General features: G+C 35.1%; 1 pseudogene; it reads left to right on the top strand.

The window, feature by feature from the left end:
• The first annotated feature begins 3,195 nt into the window (after positions 1-3,195).
• LOC140806668 (uncharacterized) overlaps positions 3,196-18,824 on the top strand; it is a 33,232-nt pseudogene continuing 17,603 nt past the window's right edge.

The raw sequence follows: 18,824 nt of genomic DNA, 5'->3' as shown, positions 1-18,824 counted from the left end.
TTTATTTTACGATTCGAGACCGATTTTTCTCGGGAAGCTGGTTTTGGGCAAACAAAGAGTTTTAAAATAACAGAAATATTATTTTTGAGAAATTAGTTTTTTAAACTTTTATGATTTAATTATATAAGTGTCATTGCGCCCAATTTAATTATTTAAAGTAGGCCCAATTATCCTTAAGCTTGCAAGTCCAAAACCAAAGCTCGTTAACATGTTAATTAATTTATAAATAGGACTCTTAGGCTTTCAAAACTCCACAATTAAACCTTGTGGCAGAAAAAATCTCATAGCACATGCATACAAGAATTTCGAAAATATCAAGGAAGGAAAAATCTTGAGTTATTCGTCGTCCGGTCGTCCAACTTCGCACCCTCTCCCACGATCGAATACTCGAGCGTTATAAACACAAAGGCACGTTACTAAACTCTTTTAAACATCATAAAAATCAAAATATGTGTGTTTCATTTATTATGCATGAAAAAATATGGGTGTTCGATTATTTTACGGTATGATACGTATTTTCAACGTTTTTACGATTTTACGCATGTTGATGAAACGTTATAATTCCCGAGGGTTAAAGCTGCCAATATATGATTAAATATGAAGGAAATATGAGAATTTAAAAAGAAAACAAAATCTGCAACCGAAATGGAAACATACAGAAGAGGACCGTGGGTTTGATGGGATTGTACAAAATTCAAGGACTAGGATAGGGCGCATGGGGTCATGGGGCTCGACCCGGTCTCGAGGAAGGCTCTTACTGGTCATGGTTAGGTCCTAAGAAGAGTACTAGTAGGGCTAGGGCTTGAGTCATGGGCTGCGGAAGAGTCCACGTGAAGTGAAAGTCTCCCCCACGTGTGGGTTGGTGTAGCAGCGGTCATGGGGGCTCGCTGCTAGGGCTTGCGCGGGCCAGGTGGGTCCTATAGGGTCTAAGGAAGTTGGTCAAGGGGTGGGCCAGGGGTGTCACGGCTGGGCTCGCCGCTGGCTCGACCGCATCATGAGAAGCACCTCCACGCGCAACTGCTGGTTTCCTGAATTGGTGGCTCGATGCATGGGTTAAGTGGATTAGGCTGGGTCTGGGCGTCGTCCAGGGTTGGTTAGGGTCAGGTGGGCTCGGTGGTGGCTCGGTTGGAAGTGTCCTAGTTTGGCTAGCAGTCTTTGAGCGTCGATAGGTTCAAGGTGCGCAGCAAAGGGCTTCTGTCCAGAAGTGTTTGAGAGAGCTAGGGTGTAACGCCCGAAAATCAGTCCATATAGACCGCATGCATGAAAATTATTAAATTACAAAAATATTTTTATTAAATGATTTTGGATGAATGAACAATATATTATGAGTGAATAAATGATTAATTGTGTAATTTTGTTTGATTTCATGCTTTAAGGATTTTCAGATGAATATCGGTGGTTGGCCGGAACGGAGAACCGGAGACGATTAAGGTATTAAAGATTTAAAAGCTAAATTTTTATTTTTAGTTAAGAAAATAGTTATTTTAAGTAATTTTAGAATTATGAAATTTTTAAAGTCAAATTTAAATTAAATGGTGGGAACAAGGGAATTATATATTTTATAAGGAATTTTTTTGAAAATAGATAATTTTTAAATCTTTTAATTTGAGGCCTAATAATTTAATAAAACTTAATGGGCGTAATTTTTAATATTAAAGCTAGACTTAATTAAGCACATTAATTAAGTGATTAAAGAAGCCTTTTATTATTATTTTATTTTTAAAAGAAGAAAATAATAAATAAATAAGAGTCTTAGTCCTACACAAACCTAAACACACACACACACACACAACACCTACATGGACACACACATTCACGTAAAGAGGAAGAGAACAACGGCCATTCTTCTAGCTATCCAAGGAAGTTTTGATTTTTTTTCTCCGTCGTTTTCGACTTTTTTCCTTGTTCTTCTTTCCAACAATGATCACCCTACTCCTTTTCATCCCAAGGTGGGTTTTTTGTGGAGCTTTGACAAAAAAAAGAGTAGGAAAAAATAGAAATCGTCCTCCGTTCGTCACCGACTTCCACCGCTACGGTATTCGTATTTCGAGTGTTTTAAATGCAAAGGCACGTTTCTAAACCTTCTTTTTGCATCATTCAATCATATTATGTGCGTTTATTCGTGTTTGCATGAAAAATATGAAATCCTCTTTTTATTTTCGTTTTTATGGCATAACATGGACAAAACTTGAGTTTTTGTGTTTCTAAACTCATGATTATGATGCATAAAGGGGCTGCCATGGTAGGGCTACGGCAAGGGACGATTTTAACATGTTTAAGGGTCACTGGCACATTGCACATTGTCACAAGATAGTGAATTGGCGATAGTGCCAAAGTCTGTGACGGATAGGTCAAGACACCGGATGTTTGGTTATATCGATGTTGAATAGAATTGAAGTTTCTTCTATTATTGAAAATCGATATAGGAATGCCAACGTCTGGACACCGGGATCCCCAGAATAGGATTGAGTCTAGTCTGGGACTTGGAGTCACGAGTCTGATTAATGATTTTATATTGATTATGTTTCAGATTTTGATACATGTTGCTGATATTTTTTACATGCTTTTACATTGTTTATATGATTGCATGTTTCGTTGATTTATACTGAGATGTATTTCTCATCGGATTTATCCGGCTGTTGTCTTGTTTGTATGTGTACATGACAACAGGTGGGACAGGATCAGGGTCGAGGAGATGATGAGAGATCGTGATTAGAGTGTAGACTACGGACTTTGACGTTGCTGTAGATATGATTCAGCACTAGACATTTAGTTTTACAAGACATATACTTTTATACTGACATGTATATGAGATGAATTCCATTATGTTCCCCATTTAATATTATGTTTTAAAAAAAAATAGACCATGTTCATTATAATTGATTAAATTGTCCTAATAATGATTAAGAAGATGATTAGCGTCCATGTCCCCACAACAGGTGGTATCAGAGCGATAGATCCTTTAGACTGAGATAGAAGCTAGTGAGCGGGGTAGATTGGGTTTTCTTTCCTGCTATTGATTGCTAGCATGATTTACTGCTTTAATACATGTCTACCTGATTTATCTGATTTTGATATGGTAATGTGTATTATTGAGAATGGATCAGAACCGATTCTTGATCATATGTGGGATGATCAGAAAGGGGTTGAGACAGATTTGTCAATTGTGAATGCTAACCTTTTTGATAATCAAATATGCCTCCCCAAAGAGTACGGGAACAGGGTAGCACTTCGAATCCTCCAATGGATATGACAGCAACATCAATGGAAACATTGTTGAAGGGTACTGAGACTTCAGTTGATTGCGAGAGTTGGTTAGACGACATCGAGATGCTGTTCGAGTCCTTGGATTACACTGATGAGCGGAGAGTGAAACTGATATGGCAACAATTGCATGACGTTGCAAAGAACTGGTTGATTACAAAAAAGCGGGCATTGGAGCATCGAGGTACAGTTATTACTTGGAATGTATTTAGAATTGAGTTTTATTAGAGATTCTTTCCAGTGTCGTACAGGAAGGATAAGGGATCGGAGTTTGCGAACTTGAGATAGGGTCAGCTGAATATTGAGGAATATGTGGCCAAGTTCTCTACACTGCTACGATTTGCTCCACATGTTGCCGAAAATGACGAGGCTGTTGCGGACCAGTTCATTAATGGCCTGAATCCTGAAATCTTTACCTTGGTGAACACTGGGAGACCGAACAACTTTACTGATGACTTGAACAGAGCGAAGGGAGCCGAAGCCGGTCTGATGAGACAGAGAGGAGCTTCGTTTGTGCCTCCAGCACCGAGACCACAGCAACCACCTCCCCGATTTGAGAGTGGCAGCAGTAGTGGTGGAAAGAAAGAATTCCTGAAAACTAGAGAGAAGCAGTTTAAAAGATCTGGAATCAGTTCATCCAGTTCTAGTGGCTCGAGACAGACCGGTCAGGGCCAAAGTTATACAGGACCTTATTGTAGCACTTGTGGAGGGAAGCATTCCACTGAGCAGTGCCGAGGAGTGTTTGGCAGTTGGCGTATCTATAGACAGCAGGGACATTTTGCTCGAGTTTGTGCCCAGAGAAATACTCAGAGATCCCAGGGTACCGAGTCATCTGGATCAGTAGCTCATACTGGTAGACGACTAGCTGTAGTTCACTCGTTCCAGCCAGCACCAGATCAGTCACAGCAGAGGCCAGGAGAGAGCCAAACAGTTAGCCAGCCTCCTAGACAGAAGGTCAGAGTGTTCGCTTTGACTGAGGAGCAGGCTCAGGACGCACCAGACGATGTTGTTGCAGGTAACTGTTTTATTTCTGGTTACCCTACTTATGTATTAATAGATACTGGTGCATCGCATACATTCATATCTATGCGATTTGCATTAAGTCATGCATTGCCTATTGAGTGTTGTAGTGTATGTGTCTTCTCCTTTGGGGACATGGTTGATATCAGTAAAATGTGTGAAACATTGTATGCTAAAGTATGATGGGCATGAGATTGAGATAGATTGTATGGTGCTTGTGTTGTCTGATTTTGACTGTATTATCGGTATCAATATGTTAACCAAGTACAGAGCCACTGTTGATTGTTTCCACAAGATTGTGAGGTTCAGACCGGAGATGGCTGATGAGTGGAAATTTTACGGTAAGGGTTCTAGATCTAGAATTCCTTTGATATCAGTATTATCTATGACTCGATTGTTACAGAAAGGAGTGGAGAGATTCCTTGTCTATTCAGTTGATTTACTGAAATCGAGTCCATCATTGGCGGATTTGCCTATGGTATGTGAGTTTGCTGATGTCTTCCCAGATGAGATTCCTGGTTTGCCTCCGATTTGAGAGATAGACTTCAGTATTGAGTTGATGCCAGGTATAGTTCCGATTTCGAGGGCTCCGTACAGAATGGCACCAATTGAGTTGAAAGAACAGTTGGAAGATTTACTGGCCAAGGTATATATTAGACCGAGTGTGTCTCCTTGGGGTGCTCCAGTACTGTTTGTGAGAAAGAAAGATGGTTCAATGAGACTTTGCATCGACTACCGGCAACTGAACAAAGCAACGGTAAAGAATAAATATCCTTTGCCTCGTATTGATGATCTGTTTGATCAGTTGCAAAGTTCTTCAGTATATTCCAAGATCGATTTGAGATCTGAAAACCATTAGTTGAGAGTTAGGGATTCTGATATCTCGAAGACAACGTTTAGAACTAGGTATTCCATTTGGTTTGACGAATGCACCGGCTGTATTTATGGGGTTGATGAACCGTATCTTTCAAAGATATCTGGATGATTTTATGATCATTTTTATTGATGATATTCTGATTTATTCCAAGAATATGATTGAGCATGCTGAGCATTTAAGAACTGTGTTGAGAATTCTGAGGGCTGAGAAACTGTATGCTAAACTGTCGAAATGCGAGTTTTGGTTGAGACAGTTTGTATTCTTGGGTCACATTATATCTGGAGACGGTCTATCAGTTGATCCCAGTAAGGTTGAAGTCGTGATTTCTTGGCCGAGACCGACATCAGTGCCCGAGATTCGCAGTTTATGGGTTTGGCAGGATATTATCGACGTTTTATTATAGATTTTTCCAGCATTGCCAAACCTATTACTCAGTTGACTCAGAAGAATGCTCCGTTTGTATGGTCTGAAAAATGTGAGACCAGCTTTCTTGAATTAAAGAAAAGACTGACCAGTGCACCGATTTTGACGATTCCATCAGGTACTGGTGATTTTGTAGTTTATTGTGATGCTTCTCACCAAGGATTGGTTTGTGTATTTATGCAGCGAGGACATGTTATCGCTTATGCCTCAAGACAGCTGAAGCCACATGAAACCCGTTACCCAATTCATGATCGTGAATTGACAGCCATAGTCTTTGCATTGAAGATATGGCGACATTATCTGTACGGTGAAAAGTTTGAAATATATTTTGATCACAAAAGTTTGAAATATCTTTTTTCACAATCCGAATTGAATATGAGACAGCGAAGATGGCTTGATTTACTGAAAGATTTCGATTGTGAAATCAAGTATTATCCAGGTAAATCCAATGCAGCAGTTGATGCACTGAGTAGGAAGGTATGTTCTTTATCCCTTTCGACGATCGGTGTTTCGAATTTGATAGAAAATTGTTGTTTGTCTGGGTTAGATTTTGAAACAGATCGTCAGCCTCTGAGATTATGTACTATTCGAGTTGAACCAGAACTGATATTGAGAATCAAATAGGCACAGAAAGTTTATCAGATTGTGCAGAATTTGATTGCTATTGTCAGAGCTGGACATCAATCGGAATATCAGGTTCGTGACGGTGTTTTGTATATGAATAATCATATTGTTGTGCCGAATGTTTCAGATTTTAGATAGCGGATACTAGCAGAAGCTCACAGTAGTCGTTTTAGCATTCATCCTGGTGGCAAAAAATGTATAATGATTTGAAGACACAGTATTAATGGAAACAGATGAAATCTGATGTTACTGAATTTGTAGCCAAGTGTCTGAATTGCCAACAGGTGAAAGCAGAAGGAAAGAAACCAGGAGATCTATTGCACAGTTTGTCTATTCCTGAATGGAAATGGGATCACATTTCCATGGATTTTGTGACACAGTTACCGAGATCCTCCAGAGGTTGTGATGCGATTTGGGTCGTGATTGATCGATTGACCAAATCGGAATGCTTTATTCCATACAAGATGACATACAGACATGACCAGATGTCCGATATTTGTGTCAGAGAAGTGGTCAGATTGCACGGAGTGCTGAAGTCGATTGTTTCAGACCGTGATCCTCGGTTTACTTCGCACTTCTGGCAGAGTTTACAGCAGGCTCTAGGTATGAAGTTAAATCTGAGTACCACATATCATCCACATACTGACGGACAGTCAGAGCGGACGATTCAGACATTAGAAGATATGCTGAGAGCTGTAGTGCTTGATTTTAGCACTAGTTGGCAAGATGCCTTGCCTCTTTGTGAGTTTTCGTACAACAAAAGCTATCAGACGAGTATTGAGATGGCTCCTTTTGAAGCGTTGTACGGAAATAAATGTCGATCCCCTCTTTATTGGGATGATATCTCTGAAGTTCCTGAGACTGGACCTGATATGATCAGAGATATGAAGGAAAAGTGAAGCTGATACAGAAAAGAATGAAGGCAGCTCAAGATAGACAAGCTAAAAATGCCAATGTTCGATGTAGACCATTGATATTTGAGACAGGAGACCGAGTATTCCTGAAGATTTCTCCTTTCAGAGGAGTTGTCAGATTTGGCAAGAAAGAGAAGCTGTCTCCACGATACATTGGGCCGTATGAGATTCTCGAGAAGATAGGAGATCGTGCCTATCGACTTGCATTGCTGCCTTTTTTATCTGGGATACATGATGTCTTCCATGTATCGTTGTTGAGGAAATACCTGCATGATGCTTCGCATGTTATTCAGCCAGATGAGGCCGAGCTAGATGAAACTCTGAGCTATTTTGAAAAGCCGATTCAGATTCTCGATCGAAAGGAAAAACATCTCAAAACGAAGACAATTCCGCTTGTGAAAGTTCAGTGGAGTCGTCATGGCATCGAGGAAGCTACCTGGGAGACTGAATCAGACATGAAACAGAGATTCCCAGAGTTATTTCATTGATGTGAGTTTTCAATCTAGCTTCTGTTATACCTTCTTATTGATACGATCTGATTGCCTGTGATTTCGGAGACGAAATCGTATCTTGGGAGGGAGAAATTTAATACCCGGGATTTTATTTGATAATTTACGATTATTGATTTATAATTTGCTGTAATTATGGACGGAAAGGATCGGACCGGGAAAGATGAGAAAATACATGAAATGTGTGCGAGGAACAATACCCCTCGCGCATATGCGCGACACTGTTGCGCACATACGCGCGAAGTGGGCAGAGGACCTCGCGCATATGTGTGGTGGGTGTGCGCGCATATGCGCGAGCTGTGCGATGGTTCAAATAAAATTCCAGAGACCCTCGCGCATATGCGCGACAGGAGGGCACGCATATGCGCGAGCTGCCGAGGAAGTTAAATGTTTAAATAGTAAGTCTCGCGCATATGCGCGAGGCTAAGACGCGAATATGCGCGAGGCATGCAGAAGGGATAATCGACACTTAGTCCATTACGCAACGTGTATATATATATATGTATACTAGAATTATTTAGATGTTCAGAGGAAGAAATCGAAAGATTTAGAGAAGATTTTAAATTCTTGATCTAGAACTCAAATTGCGAGAAATCCGTCAGTTAGATTTTGAATCTGAATTCAGTTCTTTGTTCTTATCGACGCAGGCTACAACTGGACGTAAGTTTTATTAAGTTTTGATATGTCTTGAAATTATGATATTACCAGAATCGAATATGATTCATATATGATATTCTTGACTTGTTAGACATCGTAGAATCGAATATGATTCATATATGATGTTCTTAACATGTTAGACATCGTAGAATCGAAGTCAGATTGAGAAACAGATTGATTATGAAATTGTTATGATTTTCAGAGTTGAATTGATTGAGAATTGATATCAGAATTGTATTATTATCAATTATGAGGTGTTGGGATTGATATCTGATTGATGTTGTATCGCTGGGTATATTGAGACTGCGCCGCTATGCAATTGAAACAGAATTTAATTGAGTTCTGATTATATCCAGTACTGATTGAGTAGTGTATTGATATTATACTCCTTGATATTGTCATTTCCAGATTGAGTATTGACAGATTCGAATCAGATACTTCTACAGAATCAGATTTACAGAAAGAAAGGTTTAAGTCAATGTGGTACCGGGAGAACGACTCAAGTATGATATACTTGAGTTTCCCTAAATCACATACTTATTGTTATTGTGTGCATTGATTTGAATTGATATGCTTGTTCTATTGATTTATAGAAATCATGTATTAGACGAGTGATCTTGTGACATAGGTGCCGATAGTGATGGAATCGTCACTAGCACATTGCATATTGTCACAAGATAGGGAATTGGCGATAGTGCCAAAGTCTGTGACGGATAGTTCAAGACACCGGATGTTTGGTTATATCGATGTTGAATAGAATTGAAGTTTCTTCTATTACTGAAAATCGGTATAGGAATGCCAACGTCTGGAAACCGGGATCCCTAGACTAGGATTGAGTCTAGTCTGAGACTTGGAGTCACGAGTCTGATTAATGATTTTATATTGATTATGTTTCAGATTTTGATACATGATAAACATAAAAATTGTACATTAATTAAATTTTTTATAATATAAATATATAGTTTTTGTTTTTTAAATATTATATGTTTTATAATAAATTGTATAAAATATAAGTTGTTGTGTAATTATAAGTTTTTACTATTTTAACAGGTTCGATAAAAGAAGAATAACCTTGGCGTTGCAAATAGGATTATGATGATTCTTGGACCTGTATAAAGTTGATGATAATATCTACAATATTGGTGACAAGCATGAGATAAAAATCCTCTCACAATTGGTATCAAATTAAACAACAAATAAAGTTACCAAAGGAGTGGCAGTTTTACCATGCTCTAGTATTTTGACCATATCTCTCAAATTACTTGGTCAAATGGTTTGAAAAAAATACCACAACTAGACAACTCAATTATCCAAATGTTTCTTTTTATGTAAAGAAGCAAATTCGGAGAAGAAGATTTTCAAAAGTGATGTGTAATATAATATAATATCTTGGAACACCAATGAAGACTTATGTGTAAAAAAATAATATTTTATTTGTGGTTGTCTCCCCAAATTTGGCTATAAATAGGGGTGCATTGTAATGTATTGAGATATCCTTAATTATATGAACAAACCTTTGAGTTCATAATATTTCTCTCTATATTTTTCCTTTATTTCTTCATTTAAATATAATTAGCATGATAATTTCATATTCAAAGTTTTACACTTTGAATAATGAATAGCTAACTTCCTAAAGTTGAGATGAAAATGTGAAACTCTTGGCATGATAATAAGGTTACTAAAAGGTAAGAATCTATGTTTTATATTATTTAATCATTATTTATTGTTTATGTTATATTTATTTCTTTAAGTATTTTTATAACCTACTTATAAGTGAGAGTTTTGATTTATTGTTGCTATATGTTACACGAAATTCTTGGAACCATTTAAATGTTAGTTTGGTATTACCAACCATTTAAAATGGATGCCTTGATTTATTATATATGAATATATTATAATATTAATTTCTTGGTACCATTTAAATCTTAGTTTGGTATTACCAACCATTTAAAGTGGGAATCTTGATTTACTATATATAAATATATCATAATATTAATTTCTTGGTACCATTTAAATGTTAGTTTGGTTTTACCAACCATTTAAAGTGGGAACCTTGATTTAGTATTTACAAATATATATAGCACAATAAATACTTGACCACATTTATAAGTTTTAGTTTATATTATATACTTATAAGATAATAATATATAACATAATATAATTATGATTATTTAATATATTGGAACCATTTTATTAAGTGGATTTCAATATTGTTCGTTAATGTTAATTTTATTAAAATACCAAGAGTGGATCCTTTAATCTCAACTACTTAAATTAAAATTTGAACAATTAAAATTTACCCATTAAAGATTTAAACAATTAAAATTTAAAAAGAAAAAAAACAATAACAATAACAAAAAGACATTATAGTGGACTTGTAATTACCTTAGCTTCCCTGTAGATACGATATTCGGACTCACCGAATTATACTACTTGTGTGGACAACCTGCTCTTGGGAGTGCAACAATCAGAGTCGCAACAAGTTTTTGGCGTCGTTACCGGGGAAGTATAATTTAATTTCAAGTCTATTTAATTTCCTTTATAGTTCATTTTTATTTATTTGAATTTTTATTGCTTTTGTGTGTTTTTATTCTTTTGCATTTGCATTTGCATGAGCATTTGGTCACGTACACTTAGTGGTCGACTCATTCGAAATAACCCTTTATTTTTACAAAACATGGCGGAAGAACCCATCCAAGAAAATGAAGATGAAATTCAATCTCAACATGATCATGATAGACGAAGAACACTTAGAGATCACATGAATCCTACACGTACTAGTGCACCTTCATGTCTAGTTTTTCCCCCTGATGCATCTCATTTCAATTTTAAGCCTGGTATTATCCAACTTTTACCCAACTTTCATGGCTTAGATTCTGAAAATCCATACATGCATTTACGAGAGTTTGAAGAAGTGTGCAACACATATAATGATCTAAATTGTAGCATGAACACCATTCGCCTTAAGCTTTTTCCTTTTTCTTTAAAAGATAAAGCTAAAACTTGGCTACAAAATCTTAGATCGGGATCCATTCGAACTTGGGATGAATTGCAACAACAATTTTTGAAAAAGTTTTTTCCATCGCATAGAACAAATTCTTTCAAAAGGAAAATCATCACTTTCACTCAAAAACAAGGAGAAACTTTTTATCAGTGTTGGGATAGATACAAAGAATTGCTTAATCTTTGTCCACATCATGGTTTTGAAATTTGGAGAGTTGTTTCTCAATTTTATGAAAGCTTAACACTTAAAGATAGGCAAATAGTTGAATATATGTGTAATGGAACATTTGAAGATAAAGATCCAAATGAGGCAATTGAGTATCTCGATTTATTAGCTGAAAATGCTCAAAATTGGGACACAATAGGTACAATTGAACCATCAAATAAGATTCAATCTCCCACATCTGGTGGAGGTATGTACACTCTCAAGGATGAACATGATCTTCAAGCTATATTTACCTCTTTGGCAAGAAAAGTTGAGGCACTTGAATTGAAAAATAATGGTCAATTAAAATCTGTTCAAGAAATTGCATGTCACATCTGTGATACAAGTGATCATTCTACAAAAGATTGTCCCACTTTGCCCTCTTTTAAAGAATGTCTCTATGAACAAGCCAATGTTTTGAACAATTTCAAAAGGCCAAATTTTGAACCATTTTCTCAAAATTACAATCCAGGTTGGCGAAATCATCCAAATTTTAGTTGGAGGAGTGATAATGCTGGACAATTTTCACAACCAAATTTCCACAATCAACAAAATTTTCAAAATTATGCACTTTATGTTACTCTACCTAAAAGAAATTTGGAAGATACATTGAATTCTTTCATTGCAAAGCAAGAGTCTATCAATACTCAAACTACTCAAACCATGACAGATTTGAAAGATACTCTTGTTAAATTTGCATCTGCACTTAATGTTCATGAAAAAGGTAAATTTCCTTCACAACCTCTGCCTAATCCCAAGGATCATCATTCACAAACTGGAACTTCTGGAACTCAACCGATGGATCAAGTAAAATCTGTTATTACCCTTCGAAGTGGTAAGGTTGTGGAAAAATCCATTCTTGAACCTTGTGAAGATGATGATAAATCAACTCCAAAAGGTAAGGAAGTGGAGCCCATAATTTGCGAAGAGGAGGTTCAACAGACAGTGTCACCACCATTCCCTCATGCATTGAAAAATACAAAAAAATCAAATTTGAATTCTGATATATATGATATTTTTAAACAAGTAAAAGTTAATATTCCTTTATTAGATGCAATAAAATAGGTACCATCATATGCCAAATTTTTGAAAGACTTGTGCACTGTGAAAAGAAAATTGAATGTGAAAAAGAAAACATTTTTAGCCGAACAAGTAAGTGCAATCATTCAAAATAATAATACTTTGAAATACAAAGACCCTGGTTGTCCTACTATTTCATGTATTATTGGAGAACGAAAGATTAAAAAAGCCTTGCTTGATCTTGGAGCTAGTGTGAATTTACTTCCATATTCTGTTTATCAGGAACTCAATCTAGGCGAGTTAAAATATACTTCGGTAACACTTTTACTTGCCGATAGATCTGTTAAAGTTCCAAGAGGTATGGTAGAAGACGTATTGGTCCAAGTTGATAACTTTGTATATCCTGTCGATTTCATAGTTTTAGATACAGAACCTATCGAAGTTTGTAATGCAATTCCTGTAATTCTGGGTCGTCCATTTTTAGCAACTTCTAATGCTCTTATAAATTGCAGGAATGGAATAATGAAGTTGTCATTTGGTAACATGACCTTGGAGCTCAATGTTTTTAATCTTTGTAAGCAACCACATGACAAAGGAGATGAAAGTGAAGATGAAAATTTTAGTGAAACTCTTGTGGAAGAAAACATTCAAGAAGGGAGTATTCGTGATCAATTAGATATTTGTTCAATTGAAACAGTTAAAGAAAATATTGAAATTGATCTTGATGATTTTATCAGGTATAAATCGTTACCAGGATCAGAGAAAGAATTTGAGGCGAAATATGAGAACAAAGAGTTAAAACTCTTGCCAGAAGAATTAAAGTATGCATTTCTTGGAGAAGATGAAACATATCCGGTGGTAATTTCTTCCAAACTTTCAAGTAATCAAGAAGGTAAATTAGTTGATATGCTTAAAAGACATAAAAATGCAATTGGTTGGACACTAAAAGATCTCAAGGGCATTAATCTACTAATTTGCACTCACAAAATTCACGTAGAAGAAAATACAAAAACATCTCAACAACCACAAAGGAGATTAAATCCACACATGAAAGATGTTGTGAAAACTGAAGTTCTCAAACTACTTGATGTTGGGATTATCTACCCTATTTCTGATAGTAAGTGGGTAAGCCCAACACAAGTAGTTCCAAAAAAATCTGGCATCACAGTGATAAAAAATAAAAAAGGTGAATTGTTAACAAGTCGAGTCCCATCTAGTTGGCGGTTGTATATTGATTATAGAAAATTAAATTACGCCACTAGAAAAGATCATTTTCCATTACCATTTTTGGATCAAATTTTAGAAAGAGTAGCAGGTCATCCATACTACAGTTTTCTTGATGGATGCCATTTAGATTATGCAACGCCCCAGCAACATTTCAAAGATGTATGCTAAACATTTTTTGCGACATGGTTGAAAATTGTTTGGAAATTTTCATAGATGATTTAACTGTCTTTGGGAATACATTTGATAATTGTCTTGAAAATTTCGAAAAAGTTTTAAAAAGATGCGAGGAAAAAGGTCTTATTTTAAATTGAGAAAAATGTCATTACATGATTACTTCTGGAATTGTTTTGGGACATGTCGTGTCATCTCATGGAATTAAAATTGATAAAGCAAAAGTTGATGTCATTGCCAATTTACCCCCTCCAAAAACCATTAAAGAAATTCGCTTATTTTTGGGACATGCTGGATTTTATATGAGGTTTATAAAGGACTTTAGTTTAATCTCTAAACCCATTTGTAACCACTTAACAAAAGACATTGAATTTGAGTGGACTCAAGAATGTCAAAATGCTTTTGATAAAATCATTCGACATTTAACATCAGCTCCTATCATGCAACCTCCTGATTGGTCTTTACCATTTGAAATCATGTGCGATGCGAGTGATTATGCAGTTGGTGCAGTATTGGGTCAAAGAAGAAACGGTAAGCCTTATGTGATATATTATGCAAGTAGAACTTTAAACAATGCTCAAATGAATTACTCCACAACTGAAAAAGAACTACTTGTTGTAATATTTGCATTAGATAAATTTCGTTCTTATTTGATTGGATCAACGACTATTGTGTTTACTGATCATTCTGCTATTAGATATTTGTTGACCAAACAGGATGCAAAGCCACGACTGATACGATGGATTTTGTTGCTCCAAGAATTTGACATTGTGATCAAAGATAAAAAAGGAACCGAGAATGTCGTAGCCGATCATTTATCGAGACTAGTAACAGGATCATCTTGTGAAATGACACCAATTAACGATAATTTTCTTGATGAACATCTATTTTCAGTTACTACTACACCTTGGTTTGCTAACATAGTAAATTTTCTTGTGACAGGAAAAATGCCACTGCAATGGAGTTCTCAAGATAAAAGAAAATTTTTGAATGAGGTAAAAAACTTTTATTGGGATGATCCGTATTAGTTCAAGTATTGTCCAGATCAAATTTTTCACGTTGCATACCAGACAATGAGGTAAGTAGTGTCATTAAATTTTTTCATTCAGAAGCATGCGGAGGACATTTTTCTTCAAAGAAAACAGCTGCAAAAATCATGCAGTGTGGATTTTATTGGCTCACTTTGTTTAAAGACACCAACGAAATCTGCAAGATCTGTGAAAATTGTCAAAAATTGGGTGCGATTTCAAAAAGAAACATGATGCCTTTGAATCATATTATTGAAATCGAAATCTTTGATTGTTGGGGAATTGATTTTATGGGACCTTTTCCACCGTCGTTTGGATACTTGTATATTTTAGTTGCAGTTGATTATGTTTCCAAATGGATAGAGGCAATTATATGTCGAACAAATGATCATAAAATCGTCATCAAATTTTTAAAAGAAAATATTTTTAGTAGATTTGGAATTCCTCGAGCCATGATAAGTGATGGGGGAACTCACTTTGTTAATAAACCATTTGCTTCATTAATGAAAAAATATGGTATTACTCATAAAGTAACTACCCCTTATCATCCTCAAACAAATGGACAAGTTGAATTAGCTAATAGGGAGATAAAGCAAATTTTGGAAAAAACTGTTAACTCAAATAGAAAAGATTGGTATCTGCGACTTAATGATGCAATTTGGGTATATCGAACAGCTTTTAAAACATCATTGAATATGTCTCCCTATAGGTTGGTTTATGGAAAACATTGTCATTTGCCTGTGGAATTGGAACATAAAGCTTATTGGGCGATCAAAACTTTAAATTCAAGCATGGATGATGTCAACAAATTGCGTAAATTGCAACTTAATGAACTTGATGAACTCAAAATGACGCGTATGAGAATTCAAGGATTTATAAAGCAAAAATCAAATCATTTCATGATAAAACAATTCTTAGAAAATCTTTTGAGATTGGTAAAAAAATTTTGCTTTATAATTCTCGACTTCACATATTCCAGGAAAATTACGATCAAGATGGACATGCCCATATGTTGTAAAGCATGTGTATACTTATGGAGCTGTGGATATTGAAAATCCTAAAAATGGTGATATTTTTAAAGTAAATGGACAAATGCTTAAACCATTTTTAGAAAATGAAATCTTTGAAGAAGAGTTTATTTCTCTTTTTGATCCTTGATTTTTTTTTGTGTTGCATTTAAGTTTGTTTGTTTTTATTTCAGGTTTTCTTAATCTTTTTATTTTCCCGGTTAAATGGCGGATAACGGTACTCCGTGACTCTCATAGTCGGTTAAATCAGTTTCCCACAATTGCTGATACAAAAATAAAAAAAATCATTTCTTTTCTTTTCAAAATGGATGAAATTCTCTCAAAAATTTGTAAATATTTTCCCTCCGTTTCTGAAAATGTTCTAAGAAAAATTCATGCAGGAAGGTGTGAAAGATTGAGATTGCTAATGCAAAAAGGAATTCCAGAAGATATTCGTCTCGTAATATAAGCTAAGGTCCGATTAGGAGGAAAAGTTCCACAATCATTGCTCATTTGGTATTTGCCTGGATTAGGAAAAAGCACTTATGCGAAAAAACGAAGGGCCAAAAGTTTAGGGGTTTGTCATAAGTGTGCAAGATGGACTTGTGACAAACGATGCAGATCTTTGGGATGTGTTTCCAATAACAGAGAAGATAAAATTGGTTTCATAAAGAATGGGCTGAGTAAGGAGTCTTTAGATAACATCTTATTGACTCTTGAGACGCATTCTAGTGGACATGTGCATATTGAACTTCTCCGTTTATGGAAACAATTCCAAGATGAGCGTCATAGTCTTGGGAATCCGACTAAAAAAGACCTTGTTTGCCAATTTATAAGAAAATTGGATGGGAAGCATATCCTCGACTCATAGAAGGCGTTGAAGCCGTTTCTGGACGTAAAACCAGAGGAAAATTGTGAGCCACAATCACACTACTGTTTATATGCATGTGTCTCATTATTGTTTTTACTATTTATTCTGTTTACAGCTGTGACCCATAGTTTTGTTATGATAACATATTACCCCTATAAAATCTCTCATCTTTCTCTCTATTTTCGCAGACCAAAAAAGAAAGTAAAAACATGGCTGGTTCCTCTACACAAACATTGAAAAATATTTGTGTATTTTGTGGGTCGAGTCCAGGAAAAAATGAAGTGTTTGTAGAAGCAGCGAATAATCTTGGAAAGATATTGGCTGAGAGAAAAATTCACTTGGTGTATGGGGGAGGTAATATTGGGTTAATGGGATCTGTTTCAACTTCTGCTCATCTTGAAGGTAGTCAGGTTTTGGGTATTATTCCCACAGCTTTAGCTGAAGGAAATATTATAGGTGTTACGATTGGGGAGGAATTAAAAGTTTCTTCTATGTATGAAAGAATCACTCAAATGATTGAAAATCCTGATGCTTTTATCGCACTACCAGGTGGTTTTGGTACATTAGAAGAAATTTTTCACACTGTTTCTTGGGCACAACTTAATATCCATAATAAACCTGTGGGCTTGTTGAATATCAATAATTGTTATGACAGTTTGTTGACATTTCTTGCTAAAGGTGTGGAACAGAATTTCATTTTAGAAAATTCACGACGGATGCTCATATGTGCTTCGATTGCCGACCAATTAATTGATGATTTGGAAGATTTTGTTCATAAGCCTGATCCGATGATAACAAAGATCATTTGGTCGCAATCAAGCAGTAAGAAAAGAAAGTTGGATCATTAATTCAAAAGTCGTGATTTGTTTGCGTTTGTTTCAGTTTGTTATCTTCAATAAAATTTCAGGTGATATCTCTTTCATTATGTACTCTTTATTAATAGTTATTTTGACATTAGGGACAATGTCATATTCTGATTGGGGGGGAGAAAAAATTAAATATATATATATATATATATATATATATATATATATATATATATATATATAAATATTTTTTTTATAATAAAATCATGTTTATTGCTTGTATCTTTGTAATTTTTGCAAAAATATCTACATTACATATTTGAAAGGTTTAAATTAGAAAATTTATTAATCTATCTAAGGATGTTTAATTTTTATTTGGCAAAAAAAAAGTCACTTTTTATATTCTGATTACTATAAAAATATGATTTATAAAATCTTTTTGAGTGATTAACCATTGTGATAAAATCAGGTATTAAAGTATATGGCCCAAGATATACCTTATAAGAGTGCCTAAAATTTTAAACTCACACATATTTTGTGAGTGAGTGGAGAGGACTGAGAAAACAGCTTTCAATCCTTTATTGATCATGAGAGAGACTATCTATTGTTTAGATTTTAAGTTCTTATTTTGAAAAAAAAAATTATATTTCCTGGAGAAAAAAAAAGAGAAAAAGTAAAAAAGAAAGATATTGAAGATCTATGTAATTTTTAAGTTATATGCTACGACCCATATATCTCTCATAAAAAAATAAAAAAAAAAAAGAAAGAGAGAAATTTATTGTACAAATTAAATAAATAAATAAATATGTGGTCAAGAAGCATAAACTTAGTCTGATTCCATGATGTTACAAAAAAAAAATATACCAGGAAAAAATATATAATAAGAAAAACTAGATTTTGAATCAATGGATTTTCTATCTTTTGATTAATTTGGCTCGTTTGTCTGTCTGCATTCTGTAAACCATTTTTCTGAGCATTTATCTGTATTCCAACTCCATGAGAGAAATCGTTGCCATAAATTGAAACATTTATTAACCTGTGAGGATATGGAGTTGAGACTCTTACTAGGAATTTTTGAAGGGCGTGTACATTTAACTACCTGAAATAAGCTTTGAATTGATCATCTCAAATTATTTCATAAATTATAATTATGATGATCTTGATATAACTTTGACAGTTTTCAAATTTAATTCAAACA

Source organism: Primulina eburnea, chromosome 12 (genome assembly GCF_022965805.1).
Source record: "Primulina eburnea isolate SZY01 chromosome 12, ASM2296580v1, whole genome shotgun sequence".
In the NCBI taxonomy this organism is placed as follows: Eukaryota; Viridiplantae; Streptophyta; class Magnoliopsida; order Lamiales; family Gesneriaceae; genus Primulina; species Primulina eburnea.
Note: the sequence above shows the minus strand (reverse complement) of the source record. Positions and strands in the feature narration are given on the sequence as shown.